The 27098-nt window shown below is 45.0% G+C and overlaps 1 long non-coding RNA gene across 1 annotated transcript; it reads right to left on the bottom strand.

Annotated features, from left to right (window-relative positions):
* Positions 1-3566: 3566 nt before the first annotated feature.
* On the bottom strand, positions 3567-5331 carry LOC123994962. Its single transcript, XR_006831761.1, has 3 exons — positions 5058-5331; positions 4762-4830; positions 3567-4485 (listed from the first exon to the last, which is right to left on the bottom strand). It is a non-coding gene; the product is annotated as an uncharacterized LOC123994962 (long non-coding RNA).
* Positions 5332-27098: the final 21767 nt, after the last annotated feature.

Here is a 27098-nt window from a genome sequence, read left to right as displayed (position 1 = left end):
TGTAAAAATTGACAACCTTTACAATTTACTCTCATATCATTTTCAAGATGTACTGTACATTGAATTTTACCTGTACATAACCTGTACACTGGAAGCCCGAGGTAGGGGAAGCAGGGAATCTATCAAATAGTGCACTTCTAACTTTGTACAGTGCTAACGGAATTAATCAAATCAGTCACACTATGAAATGCTACCCAAATAAACCACAATTCATTCATAATACTGTGAATACATAGTTTTACAGACATGTTGTTGCATTTTTTCTGGTTTGTGTGAAATCGTTAAGAATAATATAAAACCAGTCTGCACACCACCAAGGTGAATTGGTTTAGTCTTGACTCTTGTTTGACAGTGTTGGGTGATGGGTAATGTAATGATGCTCGAGTGCCAAATCAACACAAAATGTGTTTATATTTGTCTTTGTTACTTCTTTTTTATATTTATGAGTCTTATTTTTGTGTATATTTTATATTTATATAGTTTTAAATGTTATGATTATTTATTTGGGGGCGGGGGTGTTCGCCCAGGATGCCATACAAGCTAGAACCGCCACTGAGCGCTCACGTCACTCAACATGCAGGTAGGCGCCCCACAATATGTTCAGCTTGTGGGCGATACTGTACTGTATCCTGTACAAGCTGCCATTTCTTTTAATGTTTTTATGAAGGGACATTCACAACATTCAGTTGGAGATTTTAATGCAATATTTCTGTAGTGTATGATGTCTCCTCTCAAAACATTGCATTATTTTGCAGCTCCAATTGGTCTTTGTTTTGCAGTTACAGTATATAGCCAGACTGTAACGGCGTTCGTTTGTCGAAAGAGAGTCGGACCGAAATGCAGCGTGGTTGTTACTCATGTTCTTTAATGAAGAAACGACGATACATGAAATAACTTAATAAATACAAAAACAACAAACGGAAGGTGTAAACCTAATACAGCCTATCTGGTGAACACTACACAGAGACAGGAACAATCACCCACGAAATACACAGTGAAATCCCGGCTACCTAAATATGGTTCCCAATCAGAGACAACGAGAATCACCTGACTCTGATTGAGAACCGCCTCATGTCACACTCTGGCCTGACCAAATATATAACGAAAACACAAAACACTATGACCAAGGCGTGACACAGACAAGGGACAGCTTAGCCTTAAAGCTCCCAGCCAACCAAATTACAATTTAATACCAGCCATTTTCCTATTGTTCTGGAGATTTCTATAATGTAATCTATGCATCACATGTGGCCAAAATACTTCCGTCGTTGGGTCGACCTGACGGATGGTGCTTGTGAGTCCCCCCCATAGAGGTACAATTAGGAGATGGCCTGGGGTGTGCTGTGTGCACAGCAATACTTCAGCCTGACAGGCCCTACTGGTAGGAGCGCAGGGAGGACGATACCACTCTTCATTTGCAGAACAAAACACTAGTTTTGAATGCTGCCTGTACTGTATGTTTGGATTCATTACCTTCATAGGTATTCCCAGTATTTCTCTCAACTATTCTGGTGGGTTTCATAACATGCATTTGATACCCTTTGATTACATTTAAAGTTTTACTTTAAAGTGCTAAAGAATGGAACATTTACCAAGTTCCCCAGGTGTATGGGGGAAGAATACTAAAAAAGGAGACAGCAGGAAGCTCACTATCCCAGCCTCATGTGAGCTAACTATTACACACTCTATCTAGGCTGAACCTCCTACTGCTGAGGGACACGTTTGGTCATCAAACGGCTATAGTACTTGGTGATAACTCCTGGGCTAATACCAAAGGCTATGGATTTCTTGTCAGGTCACAGTATTCTCCACAGAGCTTCTTGGGCTAGTTTTCTCTGAGCTGGCTGTCTGCATGTGCGCATGCCATTGGCTGGGATATACAGCTTAATAGATTAACCTCGCCGAGATGCCACAGCCATTCTCACTAGCGTGGGAGCAAGAACACAAAACCAATCATCCATCTCAGTGAGTGTTCTGAAACGCTAAGCTCTGCATGCTCCTAGCATGGTGTTCAAATGATCAAAGTGGATGTTGTGGCGCTTTACTTGGAAACAGCCACATCCATGGTGACACGCTAGCGCCTGAGGGATTAGGACGTCCTTAACATTCAATCACAGCTTATTGTCTGTGCTCTTTACAGACGGCATTGAATGTATTAGTACTCAGCAACAATCACACACACATTGTTGCTAGCAGAGAGCGATGGTCATTCAATTGTGCTTATTTATGAAGTTTTATGGTGCGACAACGCCACTGACTTCCATGAGGACACGGTTGTTTGTAATCACTCCATAATTACTCTGCAGTTGGTAAGCAATTAAGTGGCAAATTCTTAAGCCACAGTGGGAGAAAAACATGACTGTAAGAATGCCTATTGTGGTACAGTCTTCCTGCTCACTGGCTTTTGTTGAGGTACAACGACACTTTTGTCAATACAATAGTTGACCTGTTTTTAGACTGGCCGTGGTTTCTACTTGTTCTCTCAGACAGGAAGGATAGGTTGCTGAAATCACTCAAAGGGTCCTTTGGGATTTCAACTTGAGCATTCAAAGCACAGCTGCGTTCCGTCTTTTATCGATTTCTAAGTTCTATAGGCCAGGTTGCCATGGTTGCATCACTCTTTAGAACACGTCTATATCCATGGGGGAAATTCAATGCAATGTGCCTTTTAATTTCAATCCCATCTCAGTGTACTTCCATCACTGTGCAGTAGGTATGCTATATTCTCCAAGACCTGGTTGCTGATTTATTTTGGAGCCTGGAGTGCACTCCTCCGTGGAATGTGAATCACTCCAGCCTTCCTGTGTGTTGGTTATAGCACCTGAAGTACGAGAGATAACGCTAACACAGATCTATCCTTCATTTCGTTTGTAGGCTGATTGCGAAAGGTTTGTGACCAGGGGCTGTTACTTTGCACAGCAGTCAGGACTAACTTTAGGCGAAGCAACAAGAATACAATTCGGAGGCTTTTCAAAAACTTCCGATATTTCCTGTGTCAATAGCTAATCTCAGGGACTTCAGACAAACTGCCTTTGAGGCAATATGATTGTTTGTGAAACAGACCATTGCTCTGTTTAGTAATCCTACAAATGCATCAACACAGAATCAATTATTAAGTGTTTTAAAACCAAGTGTGATGCAGAACAATATAGCTTGTGCTCTGTTGCTCATCTAGAAAACCACTTGAGTAACGTTAGTGCTACAACTCTTGAGAGGCTCCAGTACACTGCTTTGACCTGAAGTCCTTTCTCCGTCACGGCATGTGGATGAGCAGATTATTAGCCCATATATCCATTACCGTAAATACAAACTTACACATAGCACCATGGGAGTCTGCAACAGATTCACAGAGACTGGCACTGCAGATGGCACTATGTCTGCACCACCAGGGACAACAAAATGGTTTAAGGAAGCCCATCTCCCCAGGGAAATAGGTTGTCCCAGTCCACGGTACAAGACGAGAAACAGAGTGAGAAAACACAGGGGGGATAGTGATGATTTATTTGCTAGTGCTATATAATGACCACTTTTCAGGGTCTTCCTCCTCTCTTTAATTGTGTGGCTTTCTCAGGTGTTGTGAGCGGTGGGCCGGTGGCCACGAGAGAAACAATAACCAGTTTAAAAAATGGTCTCTGAAATGGCCAATAAACACTACAGCCGTCCCCAAAAGCTAGAACAAAATATTGGACGATTTTGGCGGGAAATTAAATAGATTTTTCCCACTTAGACGTCTTGCTCCTCTGTGATGAGATAGCTGGCTGCAGCGCTATAGTAAGAAAGGAGGGTTGAATATGGGTGTTTCCCCCTCAGCTGTCAGCTTTAGTATGTATCACAGTTTGGTCAGCGACAGTGATGAGAGGCTGTCAGAGGTAAGCTAATGCTCTGCACTCCTTCATGACTCAAATAGGCCATGAGACTCAGCTAGGGCTAAAACATATCTACCAGGACTAGAACGTTCTGTTAGGGTGAAAACTGTAAATATGTATTTTTTTACAACTTTACATAGGATTATTGAATGCCATGTTGGTCATATACATTTATGACTAATAGCCTACCATCTTCAGAGCTAATTCCCTCAAAAATATTAGGTCTACTTTTTATTTATTTTTTAGCCTCATCACATTATCTTAAAATGCTCTCCTACCTATCAAAAGATATTCCCAGAAAAGATTACAAGTTCATGGAAACATACTTTTTATCCATTCCTATTATATAGGTCTCTTTTCGATGTGTAAACCGGTACTGTTGACTGCAGCCGTTCAGTAATGTGTAAATGACTTGAAATGGTCCACAGTGGAGCAGTGTTGTTGTGTGTTCCACCCGCAGTGAGATGATGGATTGTCTGGAATGGCACTATCTTCCTTCACACTGTCTCCACAGCAGCGCTACTCACAGCAAGCAGCAGGCCAGACCAACCTGAACACAGCCTAATGGGAGTCCTGTATGAGACTCAAAAATAGATAGAGACTGAGAAAGAGAGAGAGGCTGAGAAAGAGAGGAGAGAGAGAGATTTTTTTTTACTGATTGATGATCCCTGAAATGTTACAGCTACTGTTGACAGACGTGTTTGAAGTCTCACAGGGAGGGAGGGAGGGTGTGAGTAAGAGAGAGAGCGAAAGAGAGAGGTAAATGAGGAAGGAAAAGAGGGAGCAGAAAGACCATTGTGAAAGAGAACATCCTACACAAGAGAATAACAGAGTGAGAGTGTTGCAGAGAGAGAGCAACCACCGATGCCCACACATTCCACCACAAAGCCCTCACCTACAGAGGAGTCCCCTCAGCCAGCTGGTTCTGGGGCTCTTTCATTTTAAACTCCACAGAGCACCAGGACTAGAAACACATTTAGAAACAACCAAATGAGAAAACAAAAAGATAACTATTTAACACAATGGAAAGAATCAAATAAAAAACTCAGCAAATTGGAGTGCTATCTGGCCCTAAATAGAAAGTACACAGTGGCAGAATAGCTGACCACTGTGACTCACCCCAAATTAAGAAATCCTTGACTATGTACAGACTCAGTGACCATAGCCTTGTCACACCCTGATCTGTTTCACCTGTCCTTGTGATTGTCTCCACCCCTTCCAGGTGTCACATATTATCCACGGTGTATATATCCCTGTGATTCCTGTCTCTCTGTGCCAGTTTGTCTTGTTTGCCATGTCGTCTTGTTTTCCATGTCAAGCAGCTGTTTTCCTTGCGCCAATTTTTTCCCAGTCTCTTTTGGTTCTAGTCCTCCTGGTTTCGACCCTTGCCTGTCCTGACTCCGTACCCGCCTGTTCCTTCTTCAAGCCTGCATATCCCCTTGTACAGTTTGGACACTGATCTAGTTACTGAACCCCTGCCTGGCCTGACCTCGAGACTGCCCTTCGTCTGGTACTGTTTTGGACTGGTACCGGTGTATGAGCTCTCGCCTGTCCCCGACCTACCTTTGCCTACCCCCTGGATTAATAAATATCGGAGCTCAACCATCTGCTTCCTGTATTTGGGTCTCGCCTTGTGTCCTTATAAGCCTTGCAATTGAAAGAGGCCACGATTGGCAGACTTGGCTGAGCTGCATTTCCTAACCTCCTGCCAAATGTATGACCACATTAGAGACACAAATTTCCCACAGATCACACAGACTCGCAAAGAATTTGAAAACAAATTAAGTATTGATAAACTCCCACATCTGTTACACGAAATATCGCAATGTGCAATCACAGCAGCAAGATGTGTGGCTCTTTTGCCATGACAAAAGGGCAACCAGTGGAGCACAAACAAAATTGTAAATACAACACATTTATTTGTTTATTTATTTTCCTTCAACTATGTGCACATTGCTACAACACTACATAGTCAATAATATACCATTTGAAATGTCTATATTCTTTTAAAACTTTTGTGAGTGTGATGTTTACTGTTAAGAGAAAGGGAGACATAGAAAGAGAGACCAATGGTGGCGCATCACGATTACGTGACAACCAATAGGCTGGGTTTCTGTACAGCACTTTGAGATATCAGCTGATGTACGAAAGGCTTTATAAATACATTTGATTTGATGTATGTTCCTCCAAAATATGGACGCCATTCTAGCCTTTCTCCCCTATCCCAACAGCAGTCAGTTAGCTTTAAGTGTTCCTAGGGCCTTTGTAATCTCCACTTACAATGCCAGGAAAAGTGCTCATCGCAATCTGTCTGACATGAGGAATATTCCCATAGAATCTGAACGTGTGTATCACGGCACTACCAGACACTGAGAGGAGATGAGGGCAGGTGAGAAGAGAAAGAGGGATTCTGGGCCAGTGGGGTTCAAGTATTACATTGTTACTGTGTGTTTGACTGGGATTTCCGCAGCTGAGCTGGGGACAGATGGTGAGTCACTGACCTCTCCATTAGGCTATTGACTCGTCATTGATGTTTGACTGAGAGGTGAGCGATGTGGATAGTGACTCCTCTGTCCTACTTGAATGGATCCACTGACAAAAACGCAATGGGGCATTTCACCCATGCAATGAGTCACCCATAAAGGAATGTCATAGGCAGCTCCAGACAGTGCAGCCTTTTCTGGCCAATGATAGATTGTAAGGACTCATAGACAGAGAGTGTAAATGAAAGCAACATGGCACACCTGAGACTGAGGGATGGTTAGGGTCAGAGAGAGAGAGAATGATGGCTGCCACCTCCCTCTGGATATCATCCTCTGAGTGATGGTCATTTCAGCTTACAGCAAGGATGGCATCTCCCCCTGCCCAATGTCAAATCCATTACACCATGACAGCTCCTCATCAGCCAGCACTGTGGTAGCGTGTGTGTGTGTGTGAAGGAAGAGGGTTGGTGTGAGGATTTCTTTCTTAGTATTTATCTTGCAGGATGTGTAAATGGACTTGTCATGTTTCAGCTAGGCCCAGTAAGCAGGTCAAGTCCAGGGGCTTCAATGTGTCTCTGTCTCTCTGATGTGCCTGGGTATAGAGGGAGTCCTGTTCTTACTCTCTACTCTCATCACTGCACAAACACACACTCACCACTGGGGCATAATGACACAGGGACACATTCACAAGGGCAGGGAGGTGCTGTTCGTTCAGACTGGAGGAGGAGGAATAGGAGGTGGAGGATGCTGGTACTGTAGTTGGTTGTTATTGTGTTCCTGCTCCCAGTTATCTTGTCTCATCCTATTACGGTCCTAGTGGGGGACTAATGCACATCTCCACCGTGGATGAGTTTTGGGGAGGAGAGAGATTGCCCACTCGCTTGATTAAGAAATGAGTTGCCCAGTCACCCTGACAGATGAGTTGCCCGGTCACCCTGACAGATGAGTTACCCGGTCACCCTGACAGATGAGTTACCCGGTCACCCTGACAGATGAGTTGCCCGGTCACCCTCACAGATGAGTTGCCCGGTCACCCTGACAGATGAGTTGCCCGGTCACCCTGACAGATGAGTTACCCGGTCACCCTGACAGATGAGTTGCCCGGTCACCCTGACAGATGAGTTGCCCGGTCACCCTGACAGATGAGTTGCCCGGTCACCCTGACAGATGAGTTACCCGGTCACCCTGACAGATGAGTTGCCCGGTCACCCTGACAGATGAGTTGCCCGGTCACCCTGACAGATGAGTTACCCGGTCACCCTGACAGTTGCCCAGATGAGTTGTTACCTGGTCACCCTGACAGATGAGTTGCCCGGTCACCCTGACAGATGAGTTACCCGGTCACCCTGACAGATGAGTTGCCCGGTCACCCTGACAGATGAGTTACCTGGTCACCCTGACAGTTGAGTTACCTGGTCACCCTGACAGTTGAGTTACCTGGTCACCCTGACAGATGAGTTACCCGGTCACCCTGACAGATGAGTTGCCCGGTCACCCTGACAGATGAGTTACCCGGTCACCCTGACCGAGCAGAGCTGATTCTCCCCTCCAGTTATTGTTGTATTCATTTTACTGAGTGCTCTTTTCCTCTCCTCATCTGGTTCTACAGTATGTGTTAGTGTACACCCAGAATGAAGTGCAGGGACCCGCTCTGTACAGTTAGTCGCATGTCTGAGCACCATCCAGGTGATTTCCCCAACACCTGGACCATGTCAGCGCACCCCACCACGCAGAGGAGAGCAGACCACCACTCCACCCCTGGGAGGCTGCCCCGCCCCCTTACCCATCCCCTGTGACCTCACTGACCTGTTTTGCAGAAGACAGGGTTCTAAGCAGAGCTTTTGCAGTTTTCTTTGTTTTTCTGACAAGCTAGAGAGGCACGTGTGATCGTGTGGAATGGGATACAGTGGAGGGAGGCAGGTTGATGGGCAGAGAGGCAGGCAGGGAGGCATGCAGGGAGGCAGGCAGGCAGGGAGGTAGGCAGACAGGCAGGCAGGGAGGCAGGGAAGCAGGGAGGCAGGGAGGCAGGGAGGCAGGGAGGCAGGGAGGCAGGTAGGAAGGCTCTCGGTTGCCAACCCCCAAATAATCCAGCCAGACCCGTAAACTTGGATGTGTCACACAGTGTTAGGGTCCTGCCCTGGGTGACCGGGGGTCAGACAGTCTCTTCCCATCCCATTACTGACAAACTGACCGTGACTCTGTTCCCAGGAACATGGAACTGGAGTCACGTCCTGTGTTTCTGCTATTCACATTCACCATGATTTCATTGTCCTCAGCCAAGTCATGGCTTAATCATTGTATTGTTGTACAGTAACTGTATTCCTGGAATTGAGGGAGAATTGAATAACATTGTTTATTTATGCAGTACCTGCCTCAAAAAATGACTTGTGTGACAGTATACATTCATATTTTGCAGTGGGTAGCAGCATAGTGAATTATTTCTGAGCATCATAAAGTATTACTAAAGGATACTGATACACTGCATGGTTCCTGATTTGACCCCTTTTACACAGGCCATCATTTTATGGCAGAATAATTCCCTGCTCACATTTTAGGATGCGAGTTAGGGTCACGGGATAAAAAGCCTGGTAAACACTTTCTGCCATAGTAGGCAATTTACCTGAAGAAAAAAGACAATTTATATAAGTCTGACCTGTGATACTTTGGCTCTTTAGATAATACTGGAAAAAAATATGCTTTTTGGTTTTACATCAATACAATAATTATTTTACAAATAAACATCCCCCCCTTTCTATTTTTCAAATACACCCGTGTGTATACACACAAATGCACACACACACTCACACACACGCTCTCTCTCTCCTTCGCTTCCCCCCTCTCTCTCCAAAAATGCAAATGAGAGGCTTCTGCCTATCAAACAGCTGCTTTCCCCATGGCAACCGATGGATTTTGTCCCTGTGATAAGACTGGAGAATATTTCTGGCATAATATAACAAAAAGACAGACTGTACAGTATATTGGCACAAATTGTCAGAACAAATATTCCCTAGGCCATTCAACAACTTCTGTACACTTAGTTACTAGATCTGTTGTTGTCAGAGTTTGTAAGCCAGTCCATCCTTGATTGCATCAACCTCCAAGCAGTTAGCATTCCTACAACAGCATCTTGTCAACCTGGATCCTTATACATGTAACTATATGTGCATCAAGAGACCCTGTTTTTATGGGAGGGTTCCCAGACAGGTTTTTCGTCATGAATCTGGTTCTGGAGTCAGCTCTGCAGTGGTCACTAAGTCATAATGTCTGATTTTAAACCCAACCCTATCCTTAACCCTAACCTTAACCACACTGCTAACCCTAATGCCTAATCATAACCTTAGATTAATTTTTACTCCCTCAGTTCTGCCTCCAGGACAAGACTAATCCCAAAAAACATCAACCACTGGAGGCAAGCTGAGCTAGCTATAACCTTATGGTGGCAGATGGTGATGGAGATGGGCCTTGGCACAGAGGCTTTAAAGGGGCCCTCTCACTGGGGCAGCTGCCACACATCCACACTGTTTCCTGTACCGCACCACCCTCTGGAAGCCTTGGGGAGGCAGGTCACCGTGGCCTCATGATAAGGGGCAAGAAGTAGGCCGAACCGGATGGTGGGGGTGGAGGGTGTGGAACGGTGTGTTTCCCCCTACTTAAATTAGGTCAATTTGGAAGCTGTGCATTTGTCATGTATGACAGGCCTATTAATCATAGGAAGGGTTGTGTCAGAGCCTCAGGGGCCCCATGGGCCAGCTCTGAAGGTGGGATGTCCCTCTGGATGCCTTAGCCTTGTATTTTGTCCCTTCTCTCTCCTGCTCTCTTCTGCTCACTCCTCCCAGGTGTTTTTCTAGGAAGTTATTCTCCTCATATCCCATCAGTGTACCCAAGTCACACTCTCTCCTACTCTCTCTCTCTGTCCATCTCCTCTCCGATTCTGTCTAGTCTGCTGTTTTTACAATGTCTCCTGCTGTAGTATTGTAGACTTTGCTGTAATATTTACTGGAGTTTTGTGGACATGAGTGTAGTATACTGTAGCATTTACAGTTTACTATAGTATAGATACTGTAGTAAGAAACAAACTGTAGTTTGTAGTGTTTTTGCAGAATGTAGTATACTATAGTATTTACTGTAGTACTTTTTAAAGATATTACTGTAGTATTTACTATAGTGTTTTTGTTTTATTTGTTTTATTATCTTTGTCCTTGAGGAAACCTACTAGACAAAATACTCAAAGTGCAAATATCAGTTCAAGCTTCTGCTCTTTTCTATAACCTGTAGGTAGGTAGGTCTGAACAGAGAGTTCAGAGCTTCTGCTCTTTTCTGTAACCTTTGGTAGGTAGGTTTGAACAGAGAGTTCAGAGCTTCTGCTCTTTTCTATAACCTTTGGTAGGTAGGTTTGAACAGAGAGTTCAGAGCTTCTGCTCTTTTCTGTAACCTTTGGTAGGTAGGTTTGAACAGAGAGTTCAGAGCTTCTGCTCTTTTCTATAACCTGTAGGTAGGTAGGTCTGAACAGAGAGTTCAGAGCTTCTGCTCTTTTCTGTAACCTTTGGTAGGTAGGTTTGAACAGAGAGTTCAGAGCTTCTGCTCTTTTCTATAACCTGTAGGTAGATAGGTCTGAACAGAGAGTTCAGAGCTTCTGCTCTTTTCTGTAACCTGTAGGTAGGTAGGTCTGAACAGAGAGTTCAGAGCTTCTGCTCTTTTCTATAACCTGTAGGTAGGTAGGTCTGAACAGAGAGTTCAGAGCTTCTGCTCTTTTCTATAACCTGTAGGTAGGTAGGTCTGAACAGAGAGTTCAGAGCTTCTGCTCTTTTCTATAACCTGTTGGGAACACAGTATATGGTGTATACTTGGGATGTTTTTCACTTATGGGTGGCACAGATTGGGGTACGGGGGAGGGGAATGGACAGGGTATATGCAAAATAAATACTGTAGTATATACTATATTAATGACTGTAGTGTTTTTGCGGAGATTACTGTAGTATTTACTGTAGTGTTTCTCTGGTCTGTAGTACACTGTAGTATTTACTGTAGTGTTTCTCTGGTCTGTAGTATACTGTAGTATTTACTGTAGTGTTTCTCTGGTCTGTAGTATACTGTAGTATTTGCTGTAGTATTCTACAGCATTCTATAGTAAGTACTACACATGATCAAGGTATACTACAGTGTGTAGTATAGTATTCTATAGAATACTACAGTTTATTACAGAATTCTATGGTAAGTACTGTAGTATTTTTTCATGTGGGTGCCTTCTGACAGTCAGAGGCTCCTGGCTTTCTCCTGAGCTCTGACTAGCAATCTCTACCCGGGCCTCACCTCCTGTCTTCAGACCTCTACCCCACATAGTGTGTCTGGAACGTGGTGATGGGGTGGGGGTGTGGATGGAGAACCCTGTCTGACAGGGGACCTGACCAAACAGAGGGGGTTCAAGTTTCTGTAGAAGAGTGCTGGAACACAACCATACAAAACTAAGACATAGTCAGGTGTTTCATTTCAATGTGTAGTCTGCCTGTGAGGAGATCTGCCTCTGCTTATGGACATGTGGGTGGTTGTATACACAGCTATATGCAATTTGTATGTGTGGGCACATGTTGACACAGAATGTGGGGGTTTGAGAGCGAGGCATTAGCAGACCTATGTGTACAGTATGAACATGTGAGAGTGTGTGGGTGCATCTGCGTGGTCTGTGTATTCGGCCTGGGGGTTAGGTGTATGCATCAGTGCGTGCCTGCGTGCCTGCGTGCCTGCGTGTGTGCGTGCGTGCGTGCGTGCGTGCGTGCGTGCGTGCGTGCGTGTGTGTGTGTGTGTGTGTGTGTGTGTGTGTGTGTGTGTGTGTGTGTGTGTGTGTGTGTGTGTGTGTGTGTGTGTGTGTGTGTGTGTGTGTGTGTGTGTGTGTGTGTGTGTGTGTGTGTGTGTGTGTGTGTGTGTGTGTGTGTGTGTGTGTGTGTGTGTGGTTGGGGCAAGGGTTTACCTTAGTTCATATCAAACAATATGTGGTCCGTGCACATGGGTGGGATAGAGTTGTTTTTCATTTTTCATGTGTTTTGTTAAGATATATATTGCTCTTGTTTTCCTGTAGAGGGAAAACATCCCTCTCTGTGTCCCTCCAAATGGTAGGCCATTTACATAGTGTATTATTCTCTTTGATAGCCATGTTGGTCATATTATGGAAAATAGCCTCAAATACATTCTGTATTCAGAGAATGGTCCTACAGTAAGTGAGCTATATTTTGAGCTATGCAAACTCTGTGGACACAGGCCCATTGTAAATGAAGGGACATTACTGAGAAAGATCCAATTTATAAAAACATAAACAAGAGACCCCAGAAAAACACAGTCATTATTCACAACAACTATGGGTATTAGAAAGTACAACAAGTAGACCTATGTTTCCATGGTTTTCCTAGGAAGTAGAGGGAAAACAGTCCTCTTCTGGCTGTCCGGGTAGAGATTATAACAGAACTGACCAAGATGTTCAAATGTTCATAAATGACCAGCATGGTCAAATAATAATAAGGCAGAACAGTTGAAACTGGAGCAGCAGCACAGTCAGGTGGACTGGGGACAGCAAGGAGCCATCATGTCAGGTAGTCCTACGGTCCTAGGGCTCAGGTCCTCCGAGAGAGAGAAAGAAAGAAAGAGAGAATTGATAGCCGGGTGGAGATTATGTGGCCAAGATGTTCAAATGTTCATAAATGACCAGCATGGTTATAATATGCAGAAAACTGGAGCAGGAGCAGCCCTCAAATCATGTCAGGTAGTCCTGAGACATGGATTGGAGCAGCAGCAAGGTGGACTGGGGACATTTTGGAGTCATCATGTCAGGTAGTCCTGGGGCATGGAGGGCTCAGGTCCTCCGAGAGAGAGAAAGAAAGAGAGAAGGAGAGAATTAGAAAGCAACTTAGCACAGGACACCTGAATAGGACAGGAGAAGTACTCCAGATAAACAAGGACACATAAACTACATTACTGCTGAGAAAGATGGACAATTTATAAAAGCCCCCACACCACTAGAGGGAAATCTTCAACCACCAACTTACCATCCTGAGACAAGGCCGAGTATAAACAGGTACAACCCAAGGGGGGGGGGGGACCCGGACAGGCCGACCACAACAGTGAATCAACCCACCCAGGTGAAGCACCCCCAGAGGCACAAAGCCAGTGACTCAGCCCCCGTAACAGGGTTAGAGGCAAAGAATCCCAGTGAAAAGAGGGGAACCGGCCAGGCAGAACAAGGGCGGTTCGTTTCCAGAGCCTTTCCGTTCACCTTCCCACTCCTGGGCCAGACTACACTCAATCATATGACCCACTGAAGAGATGAGTCTTCAGTAAAGAAGTTGAGACCGAGTTTGCGTCTATGTTTCCATGGTGATGGTGGCCTGGGCAAACAGTTGTAATGCTTTGCAGTTTAAAATTGAAATGATGCTTTGATGATGATGATGAAGCACACATGACTCCACTGAGGGGGATCTGGCTGTCTGGTTTGTGTACTGATAGCCCTGTATACAGTATATATGCAGAAGTAGGTGGACACCCCTTCAAATTAGTGGATTTGGCTATTTCAGCCACACCCGTTGCTGACAGGTGTATAAAATTGAGCTCACAGCCATACAATCTCCATAGACAAACATTTGCAGTAGAATGGCCTTACTGAAGATCTCAGTGACTTTCAATGTGGCATAGTCATAGCATGCCACCTTTCCAACAAGTCAGTTCATTAAATTTCAACCCTGCTTGAGCTGCCCTGTTCAACTGTAAGTGCTTTTATTATGATGTGGAAACGTCTAGGCGCAACAACGGCTCAGCCGCGAAGTGAAAGGCCACACAAGCTCACAGGACAGGATTGTCTGTCCTCGGTTGCAACACTCTCTACCGAGTTCCAAACGGCCTCTGGAAGCAATGTCAGCACAAGAACTGTTTGTCATATATTCTACATATTTCAGTGTGATTCCACAGTCATATATCTGGATGTGTTTGAAACACCAGAAATAAAGACAATATTTATGACGCCAGTCCTGCCAAATCAGGGTGAGCTGCCAAGAGAAACTGAAGGAACGAGCTCCCTGCAGATGTGTGGCGCGTGTGAGGAGCTGAGGAACGAGCTCCCTGCAGATGTGTGGCGCGTGTGAGGAGCTGAGGAACAAGCTCCCTGCAGTTGTGTGGCGCGTGTGAGGAGTTGAGGAATGAGCTCCCTGCAGATGTGTGGCGCGTGTGAGGAGCTGAGGAACGAGCTCCTTGCAGATGTGTGGCGCGTGTGAGGAGCTGAGGAACGAGCTCCCTGCAGATGTGTGGCGCGTGTGAGGAGCTGAGGAACGAGCTCCCTGCAGATGTGTGGCGCATGTGAGGAGCTGAGGAACGAGCTCCCTGCAGATGTGTGGCGCATGTGAGGAGCTGAGGAACCAGCTCCCTGCAGATGTGTGGCGCGTGTGAGGAGCTGAGGAACAGGCTCCCTGCAGATATGTGGCGTGTGTGAGGAGCTGAAGTCCATCTCCCGTCATAAAAGTAAAACCCCCCTCCCATGAACATACTAACCATGCAGGCCAGTGATGGGATGGGGTAGGTACAATGTAGTGGCGGTCGGTTCTGTTTAAGATGAGGGAGGATGATATGTATTTTTTTGAGCATGGCCTTATTTCTATTACAGCATATTGGATGACTGTCATTCATATTCCATTCACCCAGCTCAATGTAACATCGATAGGTTTAGGCTAATACAGGATTCTAGAATTTTTCCTATACCCATCAGGAGGTTGCCACAACCTAGCCTATTAATTAAAGTTTAAGGTCAAGAGAATTTTGAGTAATCACAGTGACTGTCTGTCGGTGGCACATTCAATATCGCCTTGCACACTCTTGCCTGCATCTAGCTGATCTAGGGTGTAAGCATTAGTCCAACAGATGCAAATTATTGTTTCTATTGGACAAATTCAGCTTTGTTTTTCGCCGTTTCGTTCCGTTTGCTTCCGTTTAATAAATGTTTTCCAACAGAATCGGCAGAATGAACACCTCTGATCACACGCAAACACAGTTCACTTTCATATCAGCCACATAAAAACAACATGATCACTTTGCTCTTTGCATATATAATTCCTTCTCACAACTATCTATGGGCTCTCCTCCTCTCACCTTTTCCCTTCACTTGTGGACTTCAGTGCACAACACATCAGCTGTCTGACCAGACGTAAAAAAAACGTTCCAAGCCAAACCTTCATATCAAGACCGGTAACCTCAACATACAGCCTACATCGTTGTCAGGTCATAGTTAATATACTTGAACTAACGCGTTAGTATCCCCCTACAATTATACTGATAGCCAGCTAGCTAACATAGCATCCCTCTCTATTTGAGCCGGGTGTTTGAGTAGGATAAATTAGGTAGCTGCATTCCCTAGCTAAGTGGAAGTGAAAGTTTAAAAAGGAAATACAAGAAAATATAGCTAGCTCTCTATCTCTTTTTGTCTCTCTCTCCCTCTTGCTTCTCCTTAATATTGGAATAAATTAATTTGTTTAAAACTGTGAAGCTATTGTCTTTCTCTTTCTTTGAGTCAACTACTCACCACATTTTATGCACTGCAGTGCTAGATTCATTCTCTGGTCCATTCTCTGGTCCTTTGATTGGGTGGACAACATGTCAGTTCATATTGCAAGTGCTCTGATAGGTTGAAGGATGTCCTCCGGAAGTTGTCATAATTACTGTGTAAGTCTATGGAAGAGGGTGAGAACCTTGAGCCTCCTAGGTTTTGAATTGAAGTCAATGTACCCAGACACAAGCTTAGCTGTCCTCTGGCTACTCCATGGTGTTACCCTACAGAGTGCTGCTGAAGCTACTGTATACCATCATTGCAAAGCAATGTGTTTTAATAGATTGTTTGGTGACATGTGTATATATTTAGTATAGTTTTATCTAAAAAGCCTAACTTTTTTAATGTTTCACAATTTTAATTTATATGAAATTCACTGAGGAGGATGGTCCTCCTTTTCCTCCTCTGAGAAGCTTCCACTGGTAAAGTGTATTGTATAGACAGGGCATCCTGGTCTCACTCTCCCTCTACACATCCTCAGACCCATGCAGCAGCAATGCTCACACATGGTGGCTGGTTATTGTTTTATTGGAGTGTGTGTGTGAGCACAAGTGTGCAAGTGTGTGCTTGTGTGTACCATTCTCTGTGCGTATGTGTTTGCGTGCCTGCCTCTCTGGCCGTGTCTGTGTGTGTGTCAGATGAAGTGAAACCATTCTCAGAGAGGTAAATGTTTGAACAGTGACTCCAGTGCTTTACAGGAGGCAGGCTCATTTAGTCCCAGTCCCAGATGTAGCCAGCTGGGGGTGAGGGGTGGCCACACCAGTCCCTCCTGGACGTGACCACCTCCCTGTTCTGTCTATCTGCTGGCTGCTGGCTGCTGTGTGGCTGATGAAGATCATAAAGCTACAGCAATGCAGTTCCTGCCCTTCTCTGTTCCTGTATGTTCACACAGTGCAAATGGTCCGGGTAGCCATTTGATTACCTGTTCAGGAGTCTTATGGCTTGAGAATACTTTTTGACCTAGACTTGGCACTCCAGTACCGCTTGCCGTGCGGTAGCAGAGAGAACAGTCTATGACTGGGGTGGCTGGAGTCTTTGACAATTTTTAGGGCCTTCCTCTGACACCGGCTGGTGTAGAGGTCCTGGATGGCAGGCAGCTTGGCCCCAGTGATGTACTGGGCCGTATGCACTACCCTCTGTTGTGCCTTGCGGTCGGAGGACGAGCAGTTGGATGCTCTCAATGTTGCAGCTGTAGAACCTTTTGAGGATCTGAGGACCCATGCCAAATCTTTTGGTCTCCTGAGGGGGAATAGGTTTTGTCATGCACTCTTTACGACTGTCTTGGTGTGTTTGGACCAAGATAGTTTGTTGGTGATGTGGACACCAAGGAACTTGAAGCTCTCAACCTGCTACACTACAGCCCTATCGATGAGAATGGAGGTGTGCTCGGTCGTCCTTTTCCTGTAGTTCACAATCATCTCCTTTGTCTTGATTACGTTGAGGGATAGGATGTTATTCTGGCACCACCCGGACAGATCTCTGACCTCCTCCCTATAGGCTGTCTCATTCTTGTCGGTGATCAGGCCTACCACTGTTGAGTCATCTGTAAACTTAATGATGATGTTGGAGTCGTGCTTGGCCATGCAGTTGTGAGTGAACAGGGAGGACAGGAGGGGACTGAGCACGCACCCCTGAGGGACTCCAGTGTTGAGGATCAGCGTGGCAGATGTGTTGCTACCTACCTTCACCACCCAGGGGTGGCCCATCAGGAAGTCCAGGATCCAGTTGCAGAGGGAAGTCCCAGGATCCTTAGCTTAGTGATGAGCTTTGAGGGCACTATAGTGTTGAACGCTGAGCTGTAGTCATTGAATAGCATTCTCACATAGGTGTCCAGGTGGGAAAGGGCAGTGTGGAGTGCACTAGATATTGCATCATCTTTACGTTTCTTTCAGCCAGTTGTGAATGACTAAATGTCAATCTTTGCTGTATATGTGTCCTATTGGGACCTACTCGGCTACACCTGTATGTCTGGCATGTGGCCTAACATACAGGAGGATCAGTAAGGTCTCCTGCCAGGTTGAATTGACCACACAGCTATTTAGCTACAGTCCTACTGTAGTTAAGCTGCAGTACTATTGTAGGTGTCTTTAGATATCTTCTGACTGCTTGGTCATTGAACACAGTGGGCCTCGTGTGTACATCCCTGAACACCCATATCATTTGTCTGTTCTGTGTTTGTACTAATTTCTGTGTTTGTACTAATTTCCGCATGGGCGGACTGCCTGGCGTCCCACGTAGATAAATGCACGTTTACAAGTATTTTTTTTCCTCCACCAGGCATGATGATGAAATGGAAAGCAACGGAATTCAAACACAGAATTATAGCTACGTGAAAGACTACCACATTATTATACACAGTGGCATAAACATCTCTGAACAGCTGTGGCTAAATGTTTTGACCACTTTACTGCGTTGTTTACTGAGGCAGTATTCTCTGCTTTGCTCTCTGTTTGCTATAGCAACATTAAGGTATCTAAACGTTAGATCTGTCAGATGGCAGGACGAGTGGAGAGGGAGGAGGTAGCTCGGCAGCTCCAGGCTATCATCATCAAACTCGCTCTGGTGCCAAGCCCTGTTTGTCACAGCCGAGACACACAGTTGAAATAAAAGGCCATTTCAATACAGAATCAAATGAAAAGGGGAGAAACTGTGATCGCTCAGATTATTCATAAGCAAACACGTTTTTTTCCCCTTCAGTTATTTCAATGATCACGTTCCCTGGCATGAGAAGTCAACGTGCCTCTTTCTTTCTCGCTTTCTCTCTCGCTCTCTCTTCTCTTCCCTTCTCTCGCTCTCATTCTCACATGCCACTCAGCCTCCACCAGTGAGACATTTCTGCCATCTAGAGGACAATTTTTATTTTTATTTATTTCACATTTATTTAACCAGGTAGGCTAGTTGAGAAAAAGTTCTCATTGACAACCGCAACCTAGCCAAGATAAAGCAAAGCAGTGCGACACAAACAACAACCCAGAGTTACACATGGAATAAACAAGCGTACAGTCAATAACACAATATAAAAAAAGAAAGTCTATATACAGTGTGTGCAAATGGTGTGAGGAGGTAAGGCAATAAATAGTCCATAGTAGCGAAGTAATTACAATTTAACAAATTAACACTGGAGTGATAGATGAGCAGATGATGATGTGCAAGTAGAAATACTGGTGTGCAAAAGAGCAGAAAAGTAAATAAAAACAATATGGGGATAAGGTAGGTAGATTGGATGGGCTATTTACAGATGGGCTATGTACAGCTGCAGCGATCGGTAAGCTGCTCTGACAGCTGATGCTTAAATTTAGAGAGGGAAATATAAGTCTCCAGCTTCAGTGATTTTTGCAATTCGTTCCAGTCATTGGCAGCAGAGAACTCTACAATACCATGTGCAGTGCTGTCATCCCAGTGCAAAGCAGTGAAGGAGCCTCTCTCAAACCTTGTTCTGAATTTCAATCACTTATTTTACAGGATCTCTCTTTTATTGATGACAGATCTTCATATCTACTAATGTCTTTGGTGATATTTTAATGCCCAGTAGAGAAATCGACTTTAGTGAACAAATACAGATGTGGGTGCATTCTCTCTGATCCATCTGTGCTCATCTCACTGAACATACAGATGTGGGTGCATTCTCTCTGATCCATCTGTGCTCATCTCACTGAACATACAGATATGGGTGCATTCTCTCTGATCCATCTGTGCTCATCTCACTGAACATACAGATATGGGTGCATTCTCTCTGATCCATCTGTGCTCATCTCACTGAACATACAGATATGGGTGCATTCTCTCTGTTCCATCTGTGCTCATCTCACTGAACATACAGATATGGGTGCATTCTCTCTGATCCATCTGTGCTCATCTCACTGAACATACAGATATGGGTGCATTCTCTCTGATCCATCTGTGCTCATCTCACTGAACATACAGATATGGGTGCATTCTCTCTGTTCCATCTGTGCTCATCTCACTGAACATACAGATATGGGTGCATTCTCTCTGATCCATCTGTGCTCATCTCACTGAACATACAGATATGGGTGCATTCTCTCTGATCCATCTGTGCTCATCTCACTGAACATACAGATATGGGTGCATTCTCTCTGTTCCATCTGTGCTCATCTCACTGAACATACAGATATGGGTGCATTCTCTCTGATCCATCTGTGCTCATCTCACTGAACATACAGATATGGGTGCATTCTCTCTGATCCATCTGTGCTCATCTCACTGAACATACAGATATGGGTGCATTCTCTCTGATCCATCTGTGCTCATCTCACTGAACATACAGATATGGGTGCATTCTCAATCTCCCCATCTGTGCTCATCTCATTGAACATACAGATGTGGGTGCATTCTCTCTGTTCCATCTGTGCTCATCTCATTGAACATACAGATATGGGTGCATTCTCTCTGATCCATCTGTGCTCATCTCACTGAACATACAGATATGGGTGCATTCTCAATCTTCGCATCTGTGCTCATCTCACTGAACATACAGATATGGGTGCATTCTCTCTGTTCCATCTGTGCTCATCTCACTGAACATACAGATATGGGTGCATTCTCTCTGATCCATCTGTGCTCATCTCACTGAACATACAGATATGGGTGCATTCTCTGATCCATCTGTGCTCATCTCACTGAACATAAATGACTTAAATGTAATGTAATGGGTGCATTCTCTCTGATCCATCTGTGCTCATCTCACTGAACATACAGATATGGGTGCATTCTCAATCTTCCCATCTGTGCTCATCTCACTGAACATACAGATGTGGGTGCATTCTCTCTGATCCATCTGTGCTCATCTCACTGAACATACAGATGTGGGTGCATTCTCTCTGACCCATCTGTGCTCATCTCACTGAACATACAGATATGGGTGCATTCTCTCTGATCCATCTGTGCTCATCTCACTGAACATACAGATATGGGTGCATTCTCTCTGTTCCATCTGTGCTCATCTCACTGAACATACAGATATGGGTGCATTCTCTCTGTTCCATCTGTGCTCATCTCACTGAACATACAGATATGGGTGCATTCTCTCTGTTCCATCTGTGCTCATCTCACTGAACATACAGATATGGGTGCATTCTCTCTGTTCCATCTGTGCTCATCTCACTGAACATACAGATATGGGTGCATTCTCAATCTTCCCATCTGTGCTCATCTCACTGAACATACAGATATGGGTGCATTCTCAATCGCCCATCTGTGCTCATCTCACTGAACATACAGATATGGGTGCATTCTCTCTGTCCCATCTGTGCTCATCTCACTGAACATACAGATATGGGTGCATTCTCAATCCTCCCATCTGTGCTCATCTCATTGAACATACAGATATGGGTGCATTCTCTCTGTCCCATCTGTGCTCATCTCATTGAACATACAGATATGGGTGCATTCTCAATCTTCCCATCTGTGCTCATCTCATTGAACATACAGATATGGGTGCATTCTCAATCTTCCCATCTGTGCTCATCTCATTGAACATACAGATATGGGTGCATTCTCAATCTCCCATCTGTGCTCATCTCACTGAACATACAGATATGGGTGCATTCTCTCTGTCCCATCTGTGCTCATCTCATTGAACATACAGATATGGGTGCATTCTCAATCTCCCATCTGTGCTCATCTCACTGAACATACAGATATGGGTGCATTCTCAATCTCCCATCTGTGCTCATCTCACTGAACATACAGATATGTGTGCATTCTTTCTGTTCCATCTGTGCTCATCTCAATGAAGATATGTTGTGATTCTGGCCTTTTCTTTTCTTCCACTTTGCTCATCTCTGTGTTGCTCATTGTGTCGCACCATCTGTTGTCCTGTTGTTGTTGTTTTAAAGTAAAGCAGTCTCTTGCTCAGAGTGGCTGACGGGTGTTCAAGCAACAATGTGGTTTTAATTATGTGTGTTATCGGTGTTCACAAAGTGTAATTATACATAAAGTCTGCAGGGAAGGACTTTTATCAGCCAAAATACAGTAATTATAGATCATGTAGGATCTTCTTAAAGAAGAGACTTTTAAATTGGATGTTGCATGGATGATGGAGTCAGACTTGGGTAAATGTACAGTCTTGTGTAAATCCAAAGAGAGCATTCACTCCCAGCGCTCCAACTTTAGTAGTATCACTACATCATAACTTTAGTAGCATCACTACATCATAACTTTAGTAGCATCACTACATCATAACTTTAGTAGCATCACTACATCATAACTTTAGTAGTATCACTACATCATAACTTTAGTAGTATCACTACATCATAACTTTAGTAGCATCACTACATCAAAACTTTAGTAGTATCACTACATCATAACTTTAGTAGCATCACTACATCATAACTTTAGTAGCATCACTACATCATAACTTTAGTAGCATCACTACATCATAACTTTAGTAGCATCACTACATCATAACTTTAGTAGTATCACTACATCATAACTTTAGTAGCATCACTACATCATAACTTTAGTAGCATCACTACATCATAACTTTAGTAGCATCACTACATCATAACTTTAGTAGTATCACTACATCATAACTTTAGTAGCATCACTACATCATAACTTTAGTAGTATCACTACATCATAACTTTAGTAGTATCACTACATCATAACTTTAGTAGCATCACTACATCATAACTTTAGTAGCATCACTACATCATAACTTTAGTAGTATCACTACATCATAACTTTAGTAGCATCACTACATCATAACTTTAGTAGTATCACTACATCATAACTTTAGTAGCATCACTACATCATAACTTTAGTAGTATCACTACATCATAACTTTAGTAGCATCACTACATCATAACTTTAGTAGTATCACTACATCATAACTTTAGTAGCATCACTACATCATAACTTTAGTAGTATCACTACATCATAACTTTAGTAGTATCACTACATCATAACTTTAGTAGTATCACTACATCATAACTTTAGTAGTATCACTACATCATAACTTTAGTAGCATCACTACATCATAACTTTAGTAGTATCACTACATCATAACTTTAGTAGTATCACTACATCATAACTTTAGTAGTATCACTACATCATAACTTTAGTAGTATCACTACATCATAACTTTAGTAGTATCACTACATCATAACTTTAGTAGTCATCACTACATCATAACTTTAGTAGCATCACTACATCATAACTTTAGTAGTATCACTACATCATAACTTTAGTAGTATCACTACATCATAACTTTAGTAGTGTCATGTTTTGTCTTAGATTGTCTTGTCATTTTGGCTTTTCCCTCTGTTCATTTTCCCCCTGCTGGTCTTTTTAGGTTCGTTCCCCTTTTTCTCTCTCCCTTCCTCTCTCTCTTCTCTCTATCGTTCCGTTCCTGCTCCCAGCTGTTCCTATTCCCCTAATCAATCATTTAGTCTTCCCACACCTGTTCCCTATTCTTTTCCCTGATTAGAGTCCCTATTTCTCTCCTTGTTTTCCGTTCCTGCCCTGTCGGATCCTTGTCTATTGTTCACCGTGCTGTGTCTGTGTATCGCCCTGTCGTGTCGTGTTTCCCTCAGATGCTGCGTGGAGAGCAGGTGTCTGAGTCTGCTAGGTTCAAGTGCCTTCCCGAGGCAACCTGCAGTTCTTGATCGAGTCTCCAGTCTGTTCTCGTCATTACGAGTGGAATTATGTCTTATGTTTGTAGAATTACTTTACTGGATTAAAGACTCTGTTTTCGCCAAGTCGCTTTTGGGTCCTCATTCACCTGCATGACAGAAGGATCCGACCAAAGAATGGACCCAGCGACTACAGACGTTCGTAACACTGCCGTCGAGATCCAAGGAGCCATGCTCGGCAGACACGAGCAGGAATTGTCTGCTGCTCGCCATGCCGTGGAGAACCTGGCCGCTCAGGTTTCCGACCTCTCTGGACAGTTCCAGAGTCTTCGTCTCGTGCCACCTGTTACTTCCTGGCCTGCCGAGCCTCCGGAACCTAGGGTTAATAACCCACCTTGCTACTCCGGGCAGCCCACGGAGTGCCGCTCCTTTCTCACTCAGTGTGATATTGTGTTCTCTCTCCAACCCAACACATACTCTAGCGAGAGAGCTCGGGTTGCTTACGTCATTTCACTCCTTACTGGCCGGGCTCGAGAGTGGGGCACAGCTATCTGGGAGGCAAGGGCTGATTGTTCAAACAATTACCAGAACTTTAAAGAGGAGATGATTCGGGTTTTTGACCGTTCAGTTTTTGGTAGGGAGGCTTCTAGGGCCCTGGCTTCCCTATGCCAAGGTGATCGATCCATAACGGATTACTCTATAGAGTTTCGCACTCTTGCTGCCTCTAGTGACTGGAACGAGCCGGCGCTGCTCGCTCGTTTTCTGGAGGGACTCCACGCAGTGGTCAAAGATGAGATTCTCTCTCGGGAGGTTCCTTCCAGTGTGGACTCTTTGATTGCTCTCGCCATCCGCATAGAACGACGGGTAGATCTTCGTCACCAAGCTCGTGGAAGAGAGCTCGCGTCAACGGTGTTTCCCTGCTCCGCATCGCAACCATCTCCCTCCTCTGGCTCAGAGACTGAGCCCATGCAGCTGGGAGGTATTCGCATCTCGACTAAGGAGAGGGAACGGAGGATCACCAACCGCCTGTGCCTCTATTGCGGATTTGATGGACATTTTGTCAATTCATGTCCAGTAAAGGCCAGAGCTCATCAGTAAGCGGAGGGCTACTGGTGAGCGCTACTACTCAGGTCTCTTCATCTAGATCCTGTACTACTATGTCGGTCCATCTACGCTGGACCGGTTCGGGTGCTACATGCAGTGCCTTGATTGACTCGGGGCTGAGGGTTGTTTCATGGACGAAGCATGGGCTCGGAAACATGACATTCCTTTCAGACAGTTAGACAAGCCTACGCCCATGTTTGCCTTAGATGGTAGTCATCTTCCCAGTATCAGATTTGAGACACTACCTTTAACTCTCACAGTATCTGGTAACCACAGTGAGACTATTTCTTTTTTGATTTTTCGTTCACCTTTTACACCTGTTGTTTTGGGTCATCCCTGGCTAGTATGTCATAATCCTTCTATTAATTGGTCTAGTAATTCTATCCTATCCTGGAACGTTTCTTGTCATGTGAAGTGTTTAATGTCTGCCATCCCTCCCATTTCTTCTGTCCCCACTTCTCAGGAGGAACCTGGCGATTTGACAGGAGTGCCGGAGGAATATCATGATCTGCGCACGGTCTTCAGTCGGTCCCGAGCCAACTCCCTTCCTCCTCACCGGTCGTATGATTGTAGTATTGATCTCCTTCCGGGGACCACTCCTCCTCGGGGTAGACTATACTCTCTGTCGGCTCCCGAACGTAAGGCTCTCGAGGATTATTTATCTGTGTCTCTTGACGCCGGTACCATAGTGCCTTCTTCCTCTCCGGCCGGGGCGGGGTTCTTTTTTGTTAAGAAAAAGGACGGTACTCTGCGCCCCTGCGTGGATTATCGAGGGCTGAATGACATAACTGTTAAGAATCGTTATCCGCTTCCCCTTATGTCATCAGCCTTCGAGATTCTGCAGGGAGCCAGGTGCTTTACTAAGTTGGACCTTCGTAACGCTTACCATCTCGTGCGCATCAGAGAGGGGGACGAGTGGAAAACGGCGTTTAACACTCCGTTAGGGCATTTTGAGTACCGGGTTCTGCCGTTTGGTCTCGCCAATGCGGCAGCTGTTTTTCAGGCATTAGTTAATGATGTTCTGAGAGACATGCTGAACATCTTTGTTTTTGTCTATCTTGACGATATCCTGATTTTTTCACCGTCACTCGAGATTCATGTTCAGCACGTTCGACGTGTTCTACAGCGCCTTTTAGAGAATTGTCTCTACGTGAAGGCTGAGAAGTGCTCTTTTCATGTCTCCTCCGTTACTTTTCTCGGTTCCGTTATTTCCGCTGAAGGCATTCAGATGGATTCCGCTAAGGTCCAAGCTGTCAGTGATTGGCCCGTTCCAAGGTCACGTGTCGAGTTGCAGCGCTTTTTAGGTTTCGCTAATTTCTATCGGCGTTTCATTCGTAATTTCGGTCAAGTTGCTGCCCCTCTCACAGCTCTTACTTCTGTCAAGACGTGTTTTAAGTGGTCCGGTTCCGCCCAGGAGCTTTTGATCTTCTAAAAGAACGTTTTACGTCCGCTCCTATCCTCGTTACTCCTGACGTCACTAGACAATTCATTGTCGAGGTTGACGCTTCAGAGGTAGGCGTGGGAGCCATTCTATCCCAGCGCTTCCAGTCTGACGATAAGGTTCATCCTTGCGCTTATTTTTCTCATCGCCTGTCGCCATCTGAACGCAACTATGATGTGGGTAATCGCGAACTGCTCGCCATCCGCTTAGCCCTAGGCGAATGGCGACAGTGGTTGGAGGGGGCGACCGTTCCTTTGTCGTTTGGACAGACCATAAGAACCTTGAGTACATCCGTTCTGCCAAACGACTTAATGCCCGTCAAGCTCGTTGGGCGTTGTTTTTCGCTCGTTTCGAGTTTGTGATTTCTTACCGTCCGGGTAGCAAAAACACCAAGCCTGATGCCTTATCCCGTCTGTTTAGTTCTTCTGTGGCTTCTACTGATCCCGAGGGGATTCTTCCTTATGGGCGTGTTGTCGGGTTGACAGTCTGGGGAATTGAAAGACAGGTTAAGCAAGCACTCACGCACACTGCGTCGCCGCGCGCTTGTCCTAGTAACCTCCTTTTCGTTCCTGTTTCCACTCGTCTGGCTGTTCTTCAGTGGGCTCACTCTGCCAAGTTAGCTGGTCATCCCGGTGTTCGAGGCACTCTTGCGTCTATTCGCCAGCGCTTTTGGTGGCCGACTCAGGAGCGTGACACGCGCCGTTTCGTGGCTGCTTGTTCGGACTGCGCGCAGACTAAGTCAGGTAACTCTCCTCCTGCCGGTCGTCTCAGACCGCTCCCCATTCCTTCTCGACCATGGTCTCACATCGCCCTAGACTTCATTACCGGTCTGCCTTTGTCTGCGGGGAAGACTGTGATTCTTACGGTTGTCGATAGGTTCTCTAAGGCGGCACATTTCATTCCCCTCGCTAAACTTCCTTCCGCTAAGGAGACGGCACAAATCATCATCGAGAATGTGTTCAGAATTCATGGCCTCCCGTTAGACGCCGTTTCAGACAGAGGCCCGCAATTCACGTCACAGTTTTGGAGGGAGTT

Source organism: Oncorhynchus gorbuscha, linkage group LG02 (genome assembly GCF_021184085.1).
Source record: "Oncorhynchus gorbuscha isolate QuinsamMale2020 ecotype Even-year linkage group LG02, OgorEven_v1.0, whole genome shotgun sequence".
NCBI classification, from domain to species: Eukaryota; Metazoa; Chordata; class Actinopteri; order Salmoniformes; family Salmonidae; genus Oncorhynchus; species Oncorhynchus gorbuscha.
This window is presented reverse-complemented; position numbering and strand designations above follow the sequence as displayed.